The 18,444-nt window shown below is 39.3% G+C and overlaps 1 pseudogene; it reads left to right on the top strand.

The window, feature by feature from the left end:
* The window catches only part of LOC149199015 (UDP-glucuronic acid decarboxylase 4 pseudogene), a 57,725-nt pseudogene extending 42,178 nt beyond the window's left edge, over positions 1-15,547 (top strand).
* Positions 15,548-18,444: the final 2,897 nt, after the last annotated feature.

Raw genomic sequence — 18,444 nt, 5'->3', positions numbered from 1 at the left:
AAATCAAAGACTAAGACTTATGATCCAAATGGAAAATGGCGTCAACCCATGGTACTCATCCACCCATATTATTCATTGACCCATGGAATTTACCCATGGTATTGTAAATGGCATCCACCCGTGGTATTATAAAATCCACCCATGGTATTCATTCACCCATGGAATTGACCCATGGTATTGTAAATGTCATCTGCCCGTGGTATTGTAAAATCCACACATGGTATTCATTCACCCATGGAATTGACCCGTGGTATTGTAACTGAAAAATACTATAAGTAACAAGACAAATTTTGTAAAAGGACAGGTTGATCGCCACAATGTAGCCTTTACAGTTCAGAGGCATGTAGCCCCCACATCTCTTCTCAGAGATAAGCTACCATTGCCCTAGCTGGTTTATTTCCACTTCTGTTTGTAAGCATATTTCAGTATTTTACAGTAATGAAATGAAGTATTATTTCTGCTGCATATCTATCTTTATGGTTATCTCAGTAATTTGTTGCATTCCCGTTTAAATCCAGATCAGTGGGTTTTAATAAAAAGTTGCTTTGTGGTTTTGTTTATTGGGCATTCTCCTCTTTTTTTCTTCTGGAAATTCAAGTTTTCAGATCTTGGGGGTCTCTCCTCCCAAGATCCATTTCAATCTTTTAGATCTTGGGGGCCTCCTCCCAAGATCCGGATCAGTGGTATCAGATCTACAGCTTCCACAGAGCACTTTCTTGGGTCAAGCAGGAATTTTTTTGGGCGGCGAATTTTCAGATCAGATCTGAAACATTTGGTACAAAATTTTCGAAAACGAATACCAGATCTGGATTCCTCTCGAAAAATCACCCAATTTCAAAAAAAAATGGGTCGAATCGGAGTTCGGATGTGGGAGATATCGCTGATTTAAAATCAGCTATTTTGTCAGAATTTTTGTGACGGCGGAACTGTTGCAGCGCAAATCTGAGATCTTAGAGTGTCCAGATAAAGATTTCCAACTCATGGGAAGATGAAAAATTTTCCTTCTACTTCTAAAAATAGGTTATAATAAATATTCTGAGTTATATTGGCTGAGTTATGTCCATTTTGATTCTAGAGCAGCATTCGGAGTGGGTTTCCATTGGAGACGTGCCCTCCCACCACGCTTTAGTAGGCACCTGCTTCACATTCATTAGTTTCAACATAGCATCATTCGGCTTGGGTTATTTGGAGACGTGCCCTCCCACACCAGGCTATGTAGGCACCTGCTACTTCATCATCAACCAACATCATGGTTATGGGTCACCTGCATAAAATCCTTGTCATCAAAGTCCATTTGCTAGGCCGCACACTGTCAAAATCATAGTTGGTCACAAGCATTACAGGGTATCTCTATCCTCGGATCTTCGTTTATCAGGGTTTTGGGTTAACCACATAAAACCTTTATCTTTAGTGGCTCTTCATATTCAACAAAGGCTTCACAGGAGGGAACTTTACCCAATGGGGACCATTGCTTCTTAAGGAGGGAGGAATGATCCAAATGGAAAATGGCATCAACCCATGGTACTCATCCACCCATATTATTCATTGACCCATGGAATTTACCCATGGTATTGTAAATGGCATCCGCCTGTGGTATTGTAAAATCCACCCATGGTATTCATTCACCCATGGAATTGACCCATGGTATTGTAAATGTTATCCGCCCGTGGTATTGTAAAATCCACCCATGGTATTCATTCACCCATGGAATTGACCCGTGGTATTGTAACTGAAAAATACTATAAGTAACAAGCCAAATTTTGTAAAAGGACAGGTTGTTTGCCACAATGTAGCCTTTACAGTTCAGAGGCATGTAGCCGCCACATCTCTTCTCAGAGATAAGCTACCATCGCCCTAGCTGGTTTATTTCCACTTCTGTTTGTAAGCATATTTCAGTATTTTACAGTAATGAAATGAAGTATTATTTCTGCTGCATATCTATCTTTATGGTTATCTCAGTGATTTGTTGCATTCCCGTTTAAATCCAGATAAGTGGGTTTTAATAAAAAGTTGCTTTGTGGTTTTGTTTATTGGGCATTCTCCTCTTTTTTTCTTCTGGAAATTCAAGTTTTCAGATCTTGGGGGTCTCCCCTCCCAAGATCCATTTCAATCTTTTAGATCTTGGGGGCCTCCTACCAAGATCCGGATCAGTGGTATCAGAGCTACAACTTCCACATAGCACTTTCTTGGGTCAAGCAGAAATTTTTTTGGGCGGCGACTTTTCAGATCAGATCTGAAACATTTGGTACAAAATTTTCGAAAACGAATACCAGATCTGGATTCCTCTCGAAAAATCACCCAATTTCAAAAAAAAATGGGTCGAATCGGAGTTCGGATGTGGGAGATATCGCTGATTTAAAATCAGCTATTTTATCAGAATTTTTGTGACAGCGGAACTGTTGCTGCGCAAATCTGAGATCTTAGAGTGTCCAGATAAGGATTTCCAACTCATGGGAAGATGCAAAATGATCCTTCTACTTCTAAAAACAGGTTATAATAAATATTTTGAGTTATATTGGCTGAGTTATGTCCATTTTGATTCTAGAGCAGCATTCGGAGTGGGTTTCCATTGGAGACGTGCCCTCCCACCCCGCTTTAGTAGGCACCTGCTTCACATTCATCAGTTTCAACATAGCAGCATTCAGCTTGGGTTATTTGGAGACGTACCCTCCCGCACCAGGCTATGTAGGCACTTGCTACTTCATCAGCAACCAACATCATGGTTATGGGTCAACTGCATAAAATCCTTGTCATCGAAGTCCATTTGCTAGGCCGCACACTGTCAAAATCATAGTTGGTCACAAGCATTACAGGGTATCTCTATCCTCGGATCTTTGTTTATCAGGGTTTTGGGTTAACCACATAAAACCCTTATCTTTAGTGGCTCTTCATATTCAACAAAGGCTTCACAGGAGGGAACTTTACGCAATGGGGACCATTACTTCTTAAGGAGGGAGGAATGATCCAAATGGAAAATGGCATCAACCCATGGTACTCATCCACCCATATTATTCATTGACCCATGGAATTTACCCATGGTATTGTAAATGGCATCCGCCCGTGGTATTGTAAAATCCACCCATGGTATTCATTCACCCATGGAATTGACCCATGGTATTGTAAATGTCATCCGCCCGTGGTATTGTAAAATCCACCCATGGTATTCATTCACCCATGGAATTGACCCGTGGTATTGTAACTGAAAAATACTCTAAGTAACAAGCCAAATTTTGTAAAAGGACAGGTTGTTCACCACAATGTAGCCTTTACAGTTCAGAGGCATGTAGCCGCCACATCTCTTCTCAGAGATAAGCTACCATCGCCCTAGCTGGTTTATTTCCACTTCTGTTTGTAAGCATATTTCAATATTTTACAGTAATGAAATGAAGTATTATTTCTGCTGCATATCTGTCTTTATGGTTATCTCAGTAATTTGTTGCGTTCCCGTTTAAATCCAGATCAGTGGGTTTTAATAAAAAGTTTCTTTGTAGTTTTGTTTATTGGGCATTCTCCTCTTTTTTCTTTCTGGAAATTCAAGTTTTCAGATCTTGGGGGTCTCTCCTCCCAAGATCCATTTCAATATTTTAGATCTTGGGGGCCTCCTCCCAAGATCTGGATCAACTTATTTACAAAGTAGCTATGCACTTTTTTTTTTTAATTAAATTCATTAATAAAAATGGTCATATGAACAAGTGACATATGACATAATGGGATTTTGGACATTTGGTATTATAAGTTTTGGTTGGCCAATGGTATTATAACAAAACTTATTTACAGATTAAGAATCTTCATGATAATGATAAAATGGAGTGAATTAGGTGAATCTACATGATTAAGAATATTGTTACATGCTTTGTTTTAAATGTACATATGTTTCACTTATATATTAATTAATTTGATCATCAATAATAATACTAAGGAGGAGGTTATAATTTAATTCTTATGATTTTTTTAACTTTAGCAATTTGAGATGTATGATGAAGTAGGGGTTTTGATGCCTATTATAGATTGATGCCTATAGACATTTACTAGCCATTTAATTTACATGGTGGCATTAAACGAGTTAAGAAACGCTATCCCACGCAATATGATAAATATGTTGTAATGTTTAACATTTTGATAAAATAAAATAACATTTTCATGTCCAATTGATCGAGGTGGCTTAGGGACACACACAAGACAAAGAGGGCTTATGGAAGCTCAAAAATTAAAGAGATAAAAATGCTTTCGAGCCATGACCAGAGCATAGATCTTGTCGTCCAGATTACAACGGTGTGAACGACACTTGAATCTGACATCGTATGAGGGAGAACGAGCCAGTCAAAGTTTTGGTCAATGTTGGGTTGTGGGCCAGGTTTAAGTGTCCTACAATTTAACTGACCCCAAGGCATGAAACGTAGGTCTTGAAAGCGGGTGAATTTGTTGGATCGTTAATTTGTCTAATATCAACTATATTAGACAAATTCAAAAAATGTGTTTGTTGTTTAAAAAATAAAAAATATATATATTATAAAACGGGTGGTGGACCATGTCCCCCGCCACCCCCACCGGAACCCAGAACAAATGTCATATTAAATTTTGGTTGACCGGCGATGACCCTTTCTGACCGCCCCCCTCCCCCTCCAACTACCACATAACAAATTAAGTTTAAAAAAAGGACCGACGGGCCATGACCCCCACCGGTCCAACCGAACCCTCCAAAACATTAAACAATATTACAAAGGAGTGGGCAGGCCACCTCTGGTGGACCCAGCCCACGCCCCAACCAGCCACCATTTATTATGTGGTATTTAAGGTGGAGCCGACGGGGATTGAACCCCCACCGGGCGGCCCCATAATACAACCAAACAAATATTAACCGCACACCATTAATACAACCATACAAATGTGCGCTCAGTTGTAACATAACACAACACGCCAAAACCATAAAAGTGTTACATGCCATGTTTGGAAGGGGCAGAGATTTCAACCCCGGAACCTGTGAACCCGATTGCTAAGTTTAACCAATTCGCCAATGACATTCCTTGGTTTATCCGCCGACACTTGTTTATATAAACTTTTCTCACAGTACGTCTGGGGCATGGAAGAGAAGAGGAGCATGCACACGGACTGAAATATAATTTTTAATTAATTTTTGTAGGTGTAACCATGATCCTGGAAAAACATAGGCGGAACCATGATTAAGCCAAATTCTCAAGAGGGTGAAATTTTTCCAGTGTCCAAATTGGACAAATTTTATGTCGATCTTACACCTCTCAGCGACACGAACCTGATGGCGCAGTCAAAATTTTGATATGAGTAGCAAATATTCAGATGACCTAGAGAAGGGAATCTTTAAGGAATCTAGGGGGAATCTAAAAGATTCCTATAGCCTCAATTTCCACTTTTTCAGAATTCAAAAATTTGACAGTCGATTTTGCACTATTCGGTGCCACAAATCTGATGGTGCATTCAAATTTTCCATTGGATCATTTCATTTTTCACCCACTTTTCAAAGTGGAGTGCAGGTGTTAGCATTCATGTGCGAGCAGCGATTTCCATGAGATTCGACGCCGTGAGATTGATGGTACGACCATCTTTAGTAGTTTGACATCCTTTTCGTCAGATGGCCCTAGGATGTGAGGTATATGCATTGTGTTCATGTACTTCGTTTTACTATGTAATGCATTGTGCTGCATAGATCCTTGTTAGATGTTTGATGTGGGATCTTGTTTTCTTACTTGTTTCATGATTCCTACTTGATGTGATGCGGAATCATCTGTGTGATGTACTTTTTGTCATGATTCGTCATGTTTTGTTTGAGATCCCTTTGTTGTTATGTTGATGGGATACTCATGTGTCGCCATGTATGTTTGCATTGAGATCCCTTTTATGTCATGTTGGCAGGATGCTCGTTATCATCATGCATGAGTTTAGGTCATGCTGATAGGAGTCCTTTTTGAATGAGAGTTCCTGCAGTGGAACATCTCTTGGAGCCACTCCTGTGTGAGGGCATTTTCCTTGTATGATAGTGACGTCACCACCTATGTACGTCATCACTATTGATAGCACTGGGGCCTGGAGATGTAGTCCCTCCTGGACGAAATCCGTATGTCTTGTTATTTTATGTTGTTGATGATTGTCATGTTCCTTCTTCTTTACAGCATGCATTATGTTCCTTTATGCTATCTTAAATGCAATTCTAATCACATCACGAAAGTAAAAGATCTTGGTTAAATCCGGGAGTTAAGTCAACTCAGATCAAGTTTGGTATCGGAGCAGTCTTTGCATGGATGTGAATTGCAAGCGTGAACAACGGAACGTGCAGTGACAGAGGATGAAAAAATGATGTACGAGACCATGCTCAAAATTTCCCAAAGGGTGGAAATAATGTATGAAGCTCTAAAAAAAGAGACAGAGGAAAAGGAGCAATTGCATCTTCAGTTGCGAGCCACAGAAGAGGCCCTAGGAGAACTGAAGCACAAAAAACAGAAGCTTCAAACAGAGAACTTTGAATTGAAGATGTTTCTATATGAAGAGGAGGAAAAACAAAGTTTTCTACAACAATTGCAAGCCAAGGACGAGGCCATGGAAAAGATGTAGTGTGACCCATGTAAGGTAAAAAGTAATTCTCTAAATTCATGTATGTGTCCTGATGATGATGATTTCGTTGTTTTTGAAAATCATACCACAGGAATTGGCTCCAAACTCTTGAAGAAAATGGGTTATGAAGGAAAAGGCTTGGGCATTAATGGCCAAGGCATTGTCAACCCCATCAAAGTAGATGAATTACCCCATCAGGCAAGACTTGGGTATGTCCTTGGGGAATCCGTCGAGAGAGCTAACGAACCACCAACAACAGATGATGAGAAGCCCTCATTGGTTCTTTCCAACTCAACAGTGGAGGTAAAAACATTGATTTTCTTTCAGTTTCGTCTTCACATAGTATGATTTCTGTTGGAGATGTGGAGATGCCAATTACAAGGACAAACATGAGGCTCCTTACCAGGATGAGATATAAGGAGGAAAAATATCTTGGTGTTAATAAACAAGGCATAACTCAACAATTGGAGGTTGTGCATAAAACTATATTTGTAGGCTTGAATATATTGAAGGAGAATGCTCGAAGGTGTCATATTCATCCGAGACATCGTCGAAATCATCGAGGAAAGAGAATGATGGGAAAACATCCCCATCATCCAATGGCAGAGAAAGCGCTGAGGCAAGCTCTCATCACCATAATGACACCAGAGGAAGTAAGGAAAGGTATAACCAGTCTCGACATTCGAATGTTCATTTCGATTATAATCATGTTGTTAAAGATGAACGTAAATCATGGAATCAAGAAACATGTACCTTTTGTGGATTACATAACCATACATTTTCTAAGTGTTGGAAAAGAATAGCAACACAAACAAAGATAAGGCATGAAAGATCCTCTCAACAATAGGTAAAGAAACATGTTAAGCAGATCTAGAGGAAAAAGATGTATTGCATTCATTGCGACAGAAGTGGCCATCAAAGAGCCACATGTTGGAGGCTCCATCCAAAGCAATGCCTTAAAGACAAAGTGTCAGTGCATGAACCAGGTGAAACAATTGTTTCACAAGAAAAACCACCACAGGGAGATGACCCATTCATAGCGATAAGTGAAAAATGGTTTCTAGATATGTTAGCTTGTCATGATAATGTTTTTGTAAATCATTTGTTGCATTTTAAAATGTAAAAGTGGTGATGTGTTTTTCATCACTTGTTAAGAAACAATGATGTCTGGTCTTATTTTGAGTTGCATGATACACTTTGAAAGTATTGTTGTGTTTCCATCACTTGTCAAATGAACCATAGTGTTTGACTTTATTTTTGTAAATCATGTGTTGCAGTAATGATGCGTTTTCCATCACTTGTTGAAGAAACAATGATATGTTGGCCTTGTTTTCGTAGCTGGGGTATTGTGTCCATCTTGATGTAAACTTGGCCACTGAGTATGTGTTATAAACTCGTGGCAAGTATGGGATGCTTGGGTCATTAGTTGGTTAGGTAAGACAAGCACGTAATTTGCAAAACCAATGTACTACAGAGGTTGCAGGTGTCGGCGCATCGCTTAAGGCTTCGAAGAACAAAGGTGAAGAAGATGGAAGCGAGACCTTTTCAGGATGCTGGTGATGCAGACAAGGTACAAAGGAGTGACAAAATTATTTTTCATGCTTTTGTAGGACCAAAAGCTCCTTAGTGGGGAGGATTGATGCAGGTGGCTCCAGGGACACACATAGGACAAAGAGGGCATATGGATGCTCAAAAATAAAATAGATCACAATGCTTCCAAACCAGGACCAGAGCGTAGATCTTGTCGTCCTGATTCCAACGGTGTGAATGCCACTCGAATCTGAGCTCGTATGAGGGAAAACGATCTAGTTAAAGTTTTGGTCAGAGTTGGGTTATGGGAAAGGTCTAAGTGTCCTTCAATTTGATTGACCTCGGGGCATGAAACCTAGGTCCCGAAAGCGGACGAATTTGTTGGATCGTTAATTTGTCTAATATCCCCTATATTAGACAAATTTTAAAAAATATGTTTGTTGTTTAAAAAATAAAAAAAATATATTATAAAATGGGTGGCGGATCATGTCCCCCGCCACCCCCACCAGAACCCAGAGAAAATGTCATATTAAATTTGGGTCGACGGACATGACCCCTGCCGACCCCCCCTCCAACTATCACATAACAAATTAAGTTTAAAAAAAGGATCGACACACCATGACCCCCACCGGTCCAACTAAGCCCTCCAAAACATTAAACAATATTACAAAGGGATGGGTGGGCCACCTTTGGTGGACTCGGACCACACCCCAACCAACCACCATTTATTATGCTGTAATTAAGGTGGAGCCAACGGGGATTGAACCCACCCGGTCCACGTGGGTCGGCCCCCACCGGGCGGCCCCATAATACAACCAAACAAATATTAACCGCACACCATTAATACAACCATAAAAATGTGTGCACGGTTGTAACTTAACACAATGCATCGAAACCATAAAAGTAGTACGCGCCATGTTTGGAAGGGGCGGGGATTTGAACCTCAGACCCCATGACCCCCATTGCTAAGTTTAACCAATGCGCCAATGACATTCCTTGGTTTATCCGCCGACACTTGTTTATATAAACTTTTCTCACGGTATGTCCGAGGCATGGAGGAGTGGAGGAGTGTGCCCGTGGACCGAGATATAATTTTCAATTAATTTTTGCAGGTGGAACCATGATCCTAGAAAAACGTAGGCGAAACCATGATTGAGCCAAATTCTCAAGAGGGTGAAATTTTTCCAGTGTCCAAATTGGACAAATTTTATGTCGATCTTACACCTCTCAATGACACGAAGTTGAAGCCGCAGTTAGAATTTTGATCTAAGCAGCAAATCTTCAGATGACTCGGAGGAGGGAATCTTTCAGGAATCTAGGGGGAATCTAAAAGATTCTTATAGCCCCAGATTTCCACTATCTCAAAATGCAGAAATTTGACTGTTGATTTTGCACTATTCGATGCCACAAATCTGATGGTGGATTCAGATTTTCCATTTGATCATTTCATTTTTTAGCCACTTTTCAAAGTGGAGTGCAGGTGTCAGCATTCATGTGCGAGCAACCATTTCCATGAGATTCGACGCCATGAGATTGATGGTAAGACCATCTTCAGTAGTTTAACATCCTTCTCGTCAGATGGCCCCAAGATGTGAGATATATGCAATGCGTTCATGTACTTATTTTTACATGAGATGCATTGTGTTGCATAGATCCTTGTTTGTTGTTTGATGTGGGATCTTGTTTTCTTACTTGTTTCATGATTCCTGCTTGATGTGATGCGGAATCATCTGTGGGTTGTACTTGTTGTCATGATTTGTCATGTTTTGTTTGAGATCCCTTTGTTGTTATGTTGATGGGATACTCATTTTTCGCCATGTATGTTTGCATTGAGATTCCTTTTATGCCATGTTGGCAGGATGCTCATTATCATCATGCATGAGTTTAGGTCATACTGATAGAAGTCCTTTTTGAATGAGAGTTCCTGTAGCTGAACATCTCTTAGGGCCACTCATGTGTGGGCATTTTCCTTGTATGATAGCGAAGTCACCACCTATGTACATCATCACTATTGACAACACTTAATGCAGCGGCCTACACCATCTTGACACCGGGGCCCCGAGACGTAGTCCCTCCTGGACGAAATCCGTTATCAATGTCTTGTTATTTTATGTTGCTGATAATTGTCACGTTTCTTTTTCTTTACACCATGCATTATGTTCCTTTATGATATTTTAAATGCAATTCTAATCACATCATGAAACTAAAAGATCTTGGTTAAATCCGGGAGTTTAGTCAACTCGGATCACCAATACATGGTATTTCCTATGGTATTCGTATCACATGGTTTTTTCCATAGTATTCTTTTTTAATATGGCCTATATAAAAGCTTATAACTAAACCAACCTAAATTTATACAAGCTCCAAAAAGATCAAATATTTTTTCATTCTAAAAAAACGTTTTGATCCCTTACCGTGTAGATCTAAAATTAAAATAGATATAAATTAATAATAATAAAATAAATAAAATATAAATAAGATAAATATAAAAATTATATAACTAAAAATATTAAAATAAAATAAAATATTTTAAAATATAAAAATTGATATATACCAAAAATAAATATCCTTTTCATATATATATATATATATATATATATATATATATATATATATATATATATATATATATATATATATATATATATAGATATATATATATATATATATACTTGATTTTTCATTTTTAAGAAATGAATAAAAATTGTGAGATTGATTTTTTCTTACAAATAAAATAAATATTCGGATGAATTTAAACCATGAAACAGATTTAGGAAAAAATAGTCGCCGGTTCTTGCTTTCATTTCCACGAGAAGTGCCATTGTTGAATGTATTTCTATACCCAATCCTTATAGATGGTATTAGATTTACATTTTTCACTAATATGTTACGATTCATTTAACCGCATTTCCCACTAATTATATAACTAATATGTTGTGATTCATTAGTGCTTCTCCAACTTATTAGAAAAGTACATATTACCCTGAAATGAAATCTGCAATGTTTGGAAATTGCAGGGACAAATTTCTGTATTTCTCATTGAATTGAGGAGGGTTTGACTATTTATGACCATCATCCAAATTTACTTATAGACTGTGAAATTGCACACAGATTACACTAAAATTTGAGATGTTTGGAAATTCCAGTAACAAATGTAATAAAATTCTATATTTTTGAATAAATCCAGGAGGACTATACAGAGCTAAATGTGCACGAGGAATATCCGCATTCCAACTTATTCGAAAACTACATATTACCCTAAAATGAAATTTGCAATGTTTGGAAATTGCAGGGAAAAATTTCTGCATATCTTATTGAATTGAGGAGGGTTTGAATGTTTATGACCAACATCCAAATTTACGTATAGACTGTGAAAATGCACACAGATTGCACTAAAATTTGAGATGTTTGGAAATTCTAGTAAGAAATGTAATAAAATTCTGCATTTCCGAATAAATCCAAGAGGACTATATAGAGCTAAATGTGCATGAGGAATATCCGCATTTATGTTGAGTCATTCATTCCCAATCTCAAACAGCACTTCCTCGCTCTTTTCTACTCAAAATCTTGTTTACTATTATGGTGCCTCTACTGCTTTGGGGGAGGAGGCATGTAACTGAATGTGCCCAAGTATAATTCTTCTTCTTCATCATTATCCTCCTCTTGCCCTAATATGATATACACGTGGAAGCACAAAGGCTTTTCATTTGTTACCTCTATTCCTTCTAATACCAACTACTCTTCCTTATCCTTCGTCCGCTTCAATGCCGCGGATCTTCTTACGTGAGCACTAAGGACTTCTTTTTCATTGGAGGAAGAAGTTGTTGAGCAGGAGGGACTGCAGCTATGCCAGAAAGCTCTTATTGATTGAAGGTTTTAATGACTTCGGAGATCTGAGCCAGCAGAAGACGTGGAATCAATTTTCTCATACCATGACCTGGGTGCTTGTTTCAAACCATAAAGTGCCTTATGCAATTTACACACTAAATGCTCCTGCCCCTTTTTCACAAAACCAAGAGGCTGTACTAAATAAATTTCTTCCTTTAATTCTCCATTCAGAAATGCAGACTTAACATCTAGCTAGTGTAGCTTCCATTTATGTTTTGTTGCTAACGAAATTAGCATTCTAATTGTATTTAGTTTAGCTACAGGGGCAAAGGTGTCATCGAAATCTATTCCTTCTTGTTGTGAGTAACCCTTTGCTACCAGTCTAGCTTTGAATTTTTCTACACTCCCATTTGCATTTATCTTAGGTTTATACAACCACTTACAACCTATGCGGGTTTTTCCTTCAGGCAAATCCACTAAATCCCATGTATGGTTTCTATATATTGATTCAATTTCCTCGTGCATTGCAGCCCTCCATTCATCTGATTTACTTGCTTCTTCATAGTTTGAAGGTTCTACAATGTTTAAAATTTTGGACATTAAAGCATAGCCTTTCAATCTTTTAGGTAATCTAGTCTTCCTACCTGATCTTCTAGGTAGAGGACTTACCTCAACTCTATCTGTTTCAGCACTTTCCGGGCCTGCATCATCACTTATTACACTATCTGCTGCTACTTCTTCCCGTTTCTGCCCCTGCTCCTACTCTTCATCTTCGTCACTGTTCATCTCTATCAGCGATGGAATGTGGCTGTCACTGCTAGAGTCTTCCTTTCCATTTTCAGTCTGTTCATGAAAAATAACATCTCTGCTTGCAAAAACTTTATGAGTCACATGATTATATAACTTGTATGCCTTATAATCTGTGCCATATCCTACAAATATACATTCCAAGGCTTTGGGGTCTAACTTCTTCCTATCTGCTTTCGGTATATGAGCATAAGCTTTTGATCCAAATATTCTTAAATGACTAACTGTTGGCTTGAGTCCAAACAATGCTTGAAAGGGGGTTTTGAAGCCTAGACATTTAGTAGGACTCCTATTCTTTAAATAAATAACAGTATTAATGGCTTCTGCCTAAAGACCATTCGATAGACCTTTACCTTGAAGCATACTTCTCGCGCACTCCACAAGAGTTCTGTTCTTGCGTTCTGCTACTCCATTCTGCTGTGGAGTGTGTGGCACTGTGAATTGCTGCATAATCCCATGCTGCTTGCAGAAGTTCATGAACTCTCCTAACCTGTACTCTCCCCCTCGGTCCGAGCGGAGAATCTTTATCCTCTTTCCTGTTTGGTTCTCTATCATAGATTTGAACTCTTTAAAGTACCGAAAGGCTTGACTCTTTTTACTTAAAAAATACACCCATGAAAACCTAGTGCAATCATCTGTAAACAACAGAAAATAATATGCACCTCCTAAGGACCTAGTTTGCATAGGTCCACAAATATCTGTATCCACTAGTTCTAGGATGTCTCTTTCCTTCCTGTTGACATGCAAAGGGAACTCTTCTCTATGCATTTTCCATAATTCACATCCATCACATTCCAGCTTGGCATTATGAAAAACAGGGAGTCCATCGACCATACCTTTCTTTTGAAGTAAGATGAGATCTTGCAAATTGAGGTGTCCAAATCTCTGATGCCAGAGATTTTCAACTGTTGATCCAGCTGCAACCATTGCTTGTTGTGGCATACTCTTTGCATCCAATCTGTACAAATTCCCCACGCGTACTCCTGTTGCAACTGTTTCCTTCTGACTATCCTTAATGACACAACCATTCTTAAAGAATTGCACCTGCATGTCCTGGTCTGTAATCATTGAGACAGAGATCAAGTTTTTCTTAATTCCTGGAACATATAATACATTTTTAAGATGTTTAATGTCGCCACTAGGTAGCTTCACAGGAATATCTCCATATCCTTTGATCTCATACCCACTGTCATCTCCTAGATAAATTTTTGATCCACATGCAGATTCTTCAAGAAATTCAAAACAGTCCTTCTTACTGGTCATATGTGAGGATGCGCCAGAGTCGACATACCATATGTCGTCCTCATCTCCCTTTGATGTTTAAAGAGCACAATCCACTGTGAATAGTCGAAGATCATGGCTGTGGTCCTCCTCTTCTCCAGAAAAACAGCCCTGGTGTTTCCTCTGTTTGCCTCTTCTTTCATCCGCCTGCCTCTTATAACATTCTTTAATCTGATGACCAGGTTTCCCACAATAAAAACATCTCTTAACATAATTATCAGTCATAGCTCTGAATGATCTCTTTTGAAAAAAGTTGGCTCCTTTCTGCTGCTGCTGCTGCGGTTGCTAGTGTTGATGTTGGTGCTGGTACTACTTTCCTCTGTATTGTCACCTCTTCGCCATCAGAGCAAGGTCATTGCTCTGAGTTTTCAGATTCTGTTGTCGCTCCTCCTCCTGGAGTAGAATCGCTGTCAGCTCATCAAATGAAGGGGCTTTCTCCCTCACTGACAGCCCTGAGATAAACGTCTGATATTCATCAATCATTCTGTTCAATGTGAGTGTGACTAGATCTGAGTTGGACACCTTTTCTCCAATAGCTCCCAGTTTGTCACTCAGATCCTTGACTCTGGCCATGAATCCAACAACGGACTCATTCTCGTCCATCTTCAATGCAAACAGCTTTCCCTTGAGTGCCAGAACACGATTTGTACTCTGAGTCTTGTACAAGTTCTTGATCGTTGTCCATATATCAGTGGCCGACTTGGAATCTCTGATATGTGGGGTAATATTGTCCTTAACGAACATCTTCAGTGTAACTTTTGCTTTCGTTTCTCTTTTATCCCAATCTTGTTCTTGGGTCGCTGTTCCAGATGTCTGCTCATTTCCCTCAATGATCGACCATGCATTTACACTCTCCAGCAAAGTTTGCATTTTGAATTTCCAGTTGGAGAAATTCGATCCATCGAGTTTGCCAAAATCGTGGAGGTATGATTCTATATTGTTGTTCATTTCTGCCCAACTGAACACTCCAATCGGCCACCACCGGGCAAGTCCAATCTGCTACCACCAAACAGACCAGGAACTTCACTGTGCCACCATCGGGTAAGTCTGATCTGCTACCACCGAACAGATCAGGGACTTCACTGTGCCACCACTGGGCAAAACCGATTTGCTACCACTGAACAGATCAACAAACAAGCTCCAACATGCCACCACCGGGCAAAGGCGATCTGCTTCCACCGAACAGATCAAGGAGCTGAATTGCGCCACCACCGGACAAAAAACCGATCTGCTTCCACCGAGCAAATCAAATCTGCTGCCACCGAGCAGAAATCTCCATGTGCCACCACCCGGCAACTCTGATCTGCAACGAAAAATTGCAGATTTCCTGAGAGAAAGAGGTTGGCTCTATGGCGCTCTAAACAGCGACGAATCCACACCAATTGCAGAAAAGAAAAATTCACGGTGTCCATGGAAATTGGCGCGATTAATAGCCACGGATCCGCGCCAATTCAGTCACAATTTCGTTGGCACGCTTATCAGCCTCAAACCCACGCCAATGGGCGCGTCTGTTCTTTAAAAACTCGCGCTCTTCTGTTCTGTTTTGTATTGGCGCGACTGTCTGCAAAAAATCCGCGCCAACTGCTGCTTCTTCTAAAAAAATGTGCTCCAACCCTTTCTTCGGCTCAGAGATGATCAGTCATCTGAGACCCTTCGCTCCAGGTGTTACTGCAGTTCCACCTGATCATACAGATACATTTACATGCTCTCCTACCACTACAGATATGTAACTAATGATACATCCCTAAAAAAAATTAAGGCTATCTCTACCCTAAGCTCTGATACCAAGATAAAAATCAAACTTTGAATTAAATGGAGTTGCAGCTCACAGGTGTGTACAGCACCTGGGAGACTGCACTCAAACAAAGAGGAGACTCTCTCTCTCGTTCACTCTACATTACGTCAAATGAATATTACAATATTAAATACATCACTGAAAATTAGGTACTTGTGAATAACCTCCTAAACTCTAGGAACTAATCCTAAACTAAGGAGATGCATTACAACCGTATAACCATTTCTCCATTATTTTTAACTCTGCATTGTGGCGAATTCTTGAATTTTTCTGCTTCCTGCACAGAGTTTGCGAGTTCGGGAGGAGGAGACATAGCCGCCATGATTTGCTGGGATTTGAGGGGCAATGATGTGGATGCCAGAAGCAGTTAGCGACGGTACATCAATCCTTGTGGCATTCGTTTCTCAGGAGAACAGTGACAACGAATACAACTATTATTCCTTTTCCATGACTACCTTCTACTCTTCTTGTTGCTGCCTCTGAAATTGGGATTGGTGGAGATGATAGAGTAGAGGCCTTTAAAGAAGGAATCATGGTGGAGATGATAGAGTAGAGGCCTTTAAGTAGTGGTATGAGGGACAACCAAAACATTGTTTTAATAAGAAAGGGGGAGGAGAGGCGTTAGCTTCAGGGTCACAAATGAGGGCCATGTTTCTCGTTGGTATATTAGACGGCTGTAAACAGTGACAATTTCTGTCCACCTAATGAACGCGTGTTTTCGGTATAAATGGGTCAAATTGCACACCCTTCACCGAAGTCCAGCTTTTCCCACGGTGGTGGTGGTATCAGAGAGAATAAACTTCCAAAGTGTGAGTACAGCCCTTAGCCTTTGTTTTCTTCTCGCTACGAGCCAGCGACGTGGTGAACGTAGAAAGAGATATTCCCTTCTTACACCATTTGTGTGGTGAATTCAAAGGAGAATAAACTGTAAAATATAGCTACTAACAGCCCAAAGATCATCAATACCAAATATTTCACATTCAGAACTTAATATGTTGTTTAAGATGACATACCTTGACTAACAGCGGAAGATGTAATGGCTGCCATCTTCTGTCTTCTGTCTTCTTCTCAGAATTCGGTTTCTCTCCTCTTGCCCTCACTTCCTTTATGTGTTTCTTGATGGAGAAGAATACAACTCTTGTGTGGGAGAGAGAGGACCCAATCCTTTATATATTATTTAACTCTAATCTGGTACGTCCATCATATACCAATTCAACGCTTAAGATCTAATGCTTTAGATTAGAAACTGCTTTAAGATAAGATCTAAATGCTTTAAGATTAGATCGGGTCACATTAAGATTAGAAACTGCTTTAACGTTAAAAGCATTTGCTGTTTCCAATAGCAGATTTCTAACATTCTCCCACTTGACCCGACTATTCATAATATTAAGTGTTGAACATCATACTATGATAAATTGCTGAGAGTTATGGCGGTTGTGCACTATTAATTCAATGCATTCCCTTCCATATACTACAATACCAGCAATCCATCAATTCATACTCATAATTTATATAAAACAACATAATGGTCCACATAATGTCTTATATCATAATGATTAAACATAATATCTTTATAAGACTCTTTCTTGTTTAAAATTACATAAAATACGTACTACTACATTAAAACAAGAGACACATAATTGTATATCAGAAATACATAAAAGAGCTCAGAATGTCACACATCAATTATTATTAATACAACCAAGACCCATTCTTTGAACATGTTCCTTAAATTGTTTTGGTTGTAACCCTTTCGTCAAAGGGTCTGCAATCATAAGTTCTGTCCTGATGTGCATGATTGACACTCTTTGTTTCTGAACCTCATCTTTCACAACAAGATACTTCAGTTCTATATGTTTGGCACCTTTAGAGTACTTGTCGTTCTTTGAGAAAAATACTGCTGCAGAGTTATCACAATAAATTTTCAGCAGCTTGCTAATGGTGTCGACAACCGCAAGTCCTGAAATAAAGTTCCGCAACCATAATGCATGAATTGTGGCTTCAAAACATGCCACAAATTCTTCCTCCATAGTGGATGAAGCAACGATAGTCTGTTTCGCACTTTTCCATGATATGGCGCCTTGAGCAAACATAAACAGGTAACCAAAAGTCGATTTTCTAGTATCGATGCATCCAGCAAAATCTGAATCGCTATATCCAATCACCTCTGATTCATTGGATCTTCTATACATGAGCATGTAATCTTTCGTGCCTTGTAAGTACCTCAAAACTTTCTTTGCAGCTTGCCAATGTTCCCTTCCTGGATTACTTTGATACCTCCCTAACATACCGACCGCAAAGCTGATATCCGGTCTAGCTGATATCTGGTCTAGTACAGGTTTGAGCATACATTAGGCTACCAACAACAGATGCATATGGAATTGATTCCATTTCCTTTCGTTCAACATCATTCTTAGGACATTGCATGAGATTGAATTTATCACCTTTCTGTACAGGAACTGTTCCAGGTGAACACTTACTCATTCCAAATCTCTCTAGAATCCTTTCGACATATCCTTTCTGAGACAATCCCAATATTCCTTGTGATCGATCACGGAATATTTCTATTCCAATCACATAGGATGCCTCTCCCATATCTTTCATTTCAAAGTTCGTTGAGA

Source organism: Pinus tabuliformis, chromosome 2_1, assembly GCF_031772625.1.
Source record: "Pinus tabuliformis cultivar Carrire ecotype Pingquan chromosome 2_1, CPIR1, whole genome shotgun sequence".
NCBI lineage: Eukaryota > Viridiplantae > Streptophyta > Pinopsida > Pinales > Pinaceae > Pinus > Pinus tabuliformis.
The sequence above is the reverse complement of the archived record's forward strand: the minus strand, read 5'-3'. Positions and strand labels throughout refer to the sequence as shown.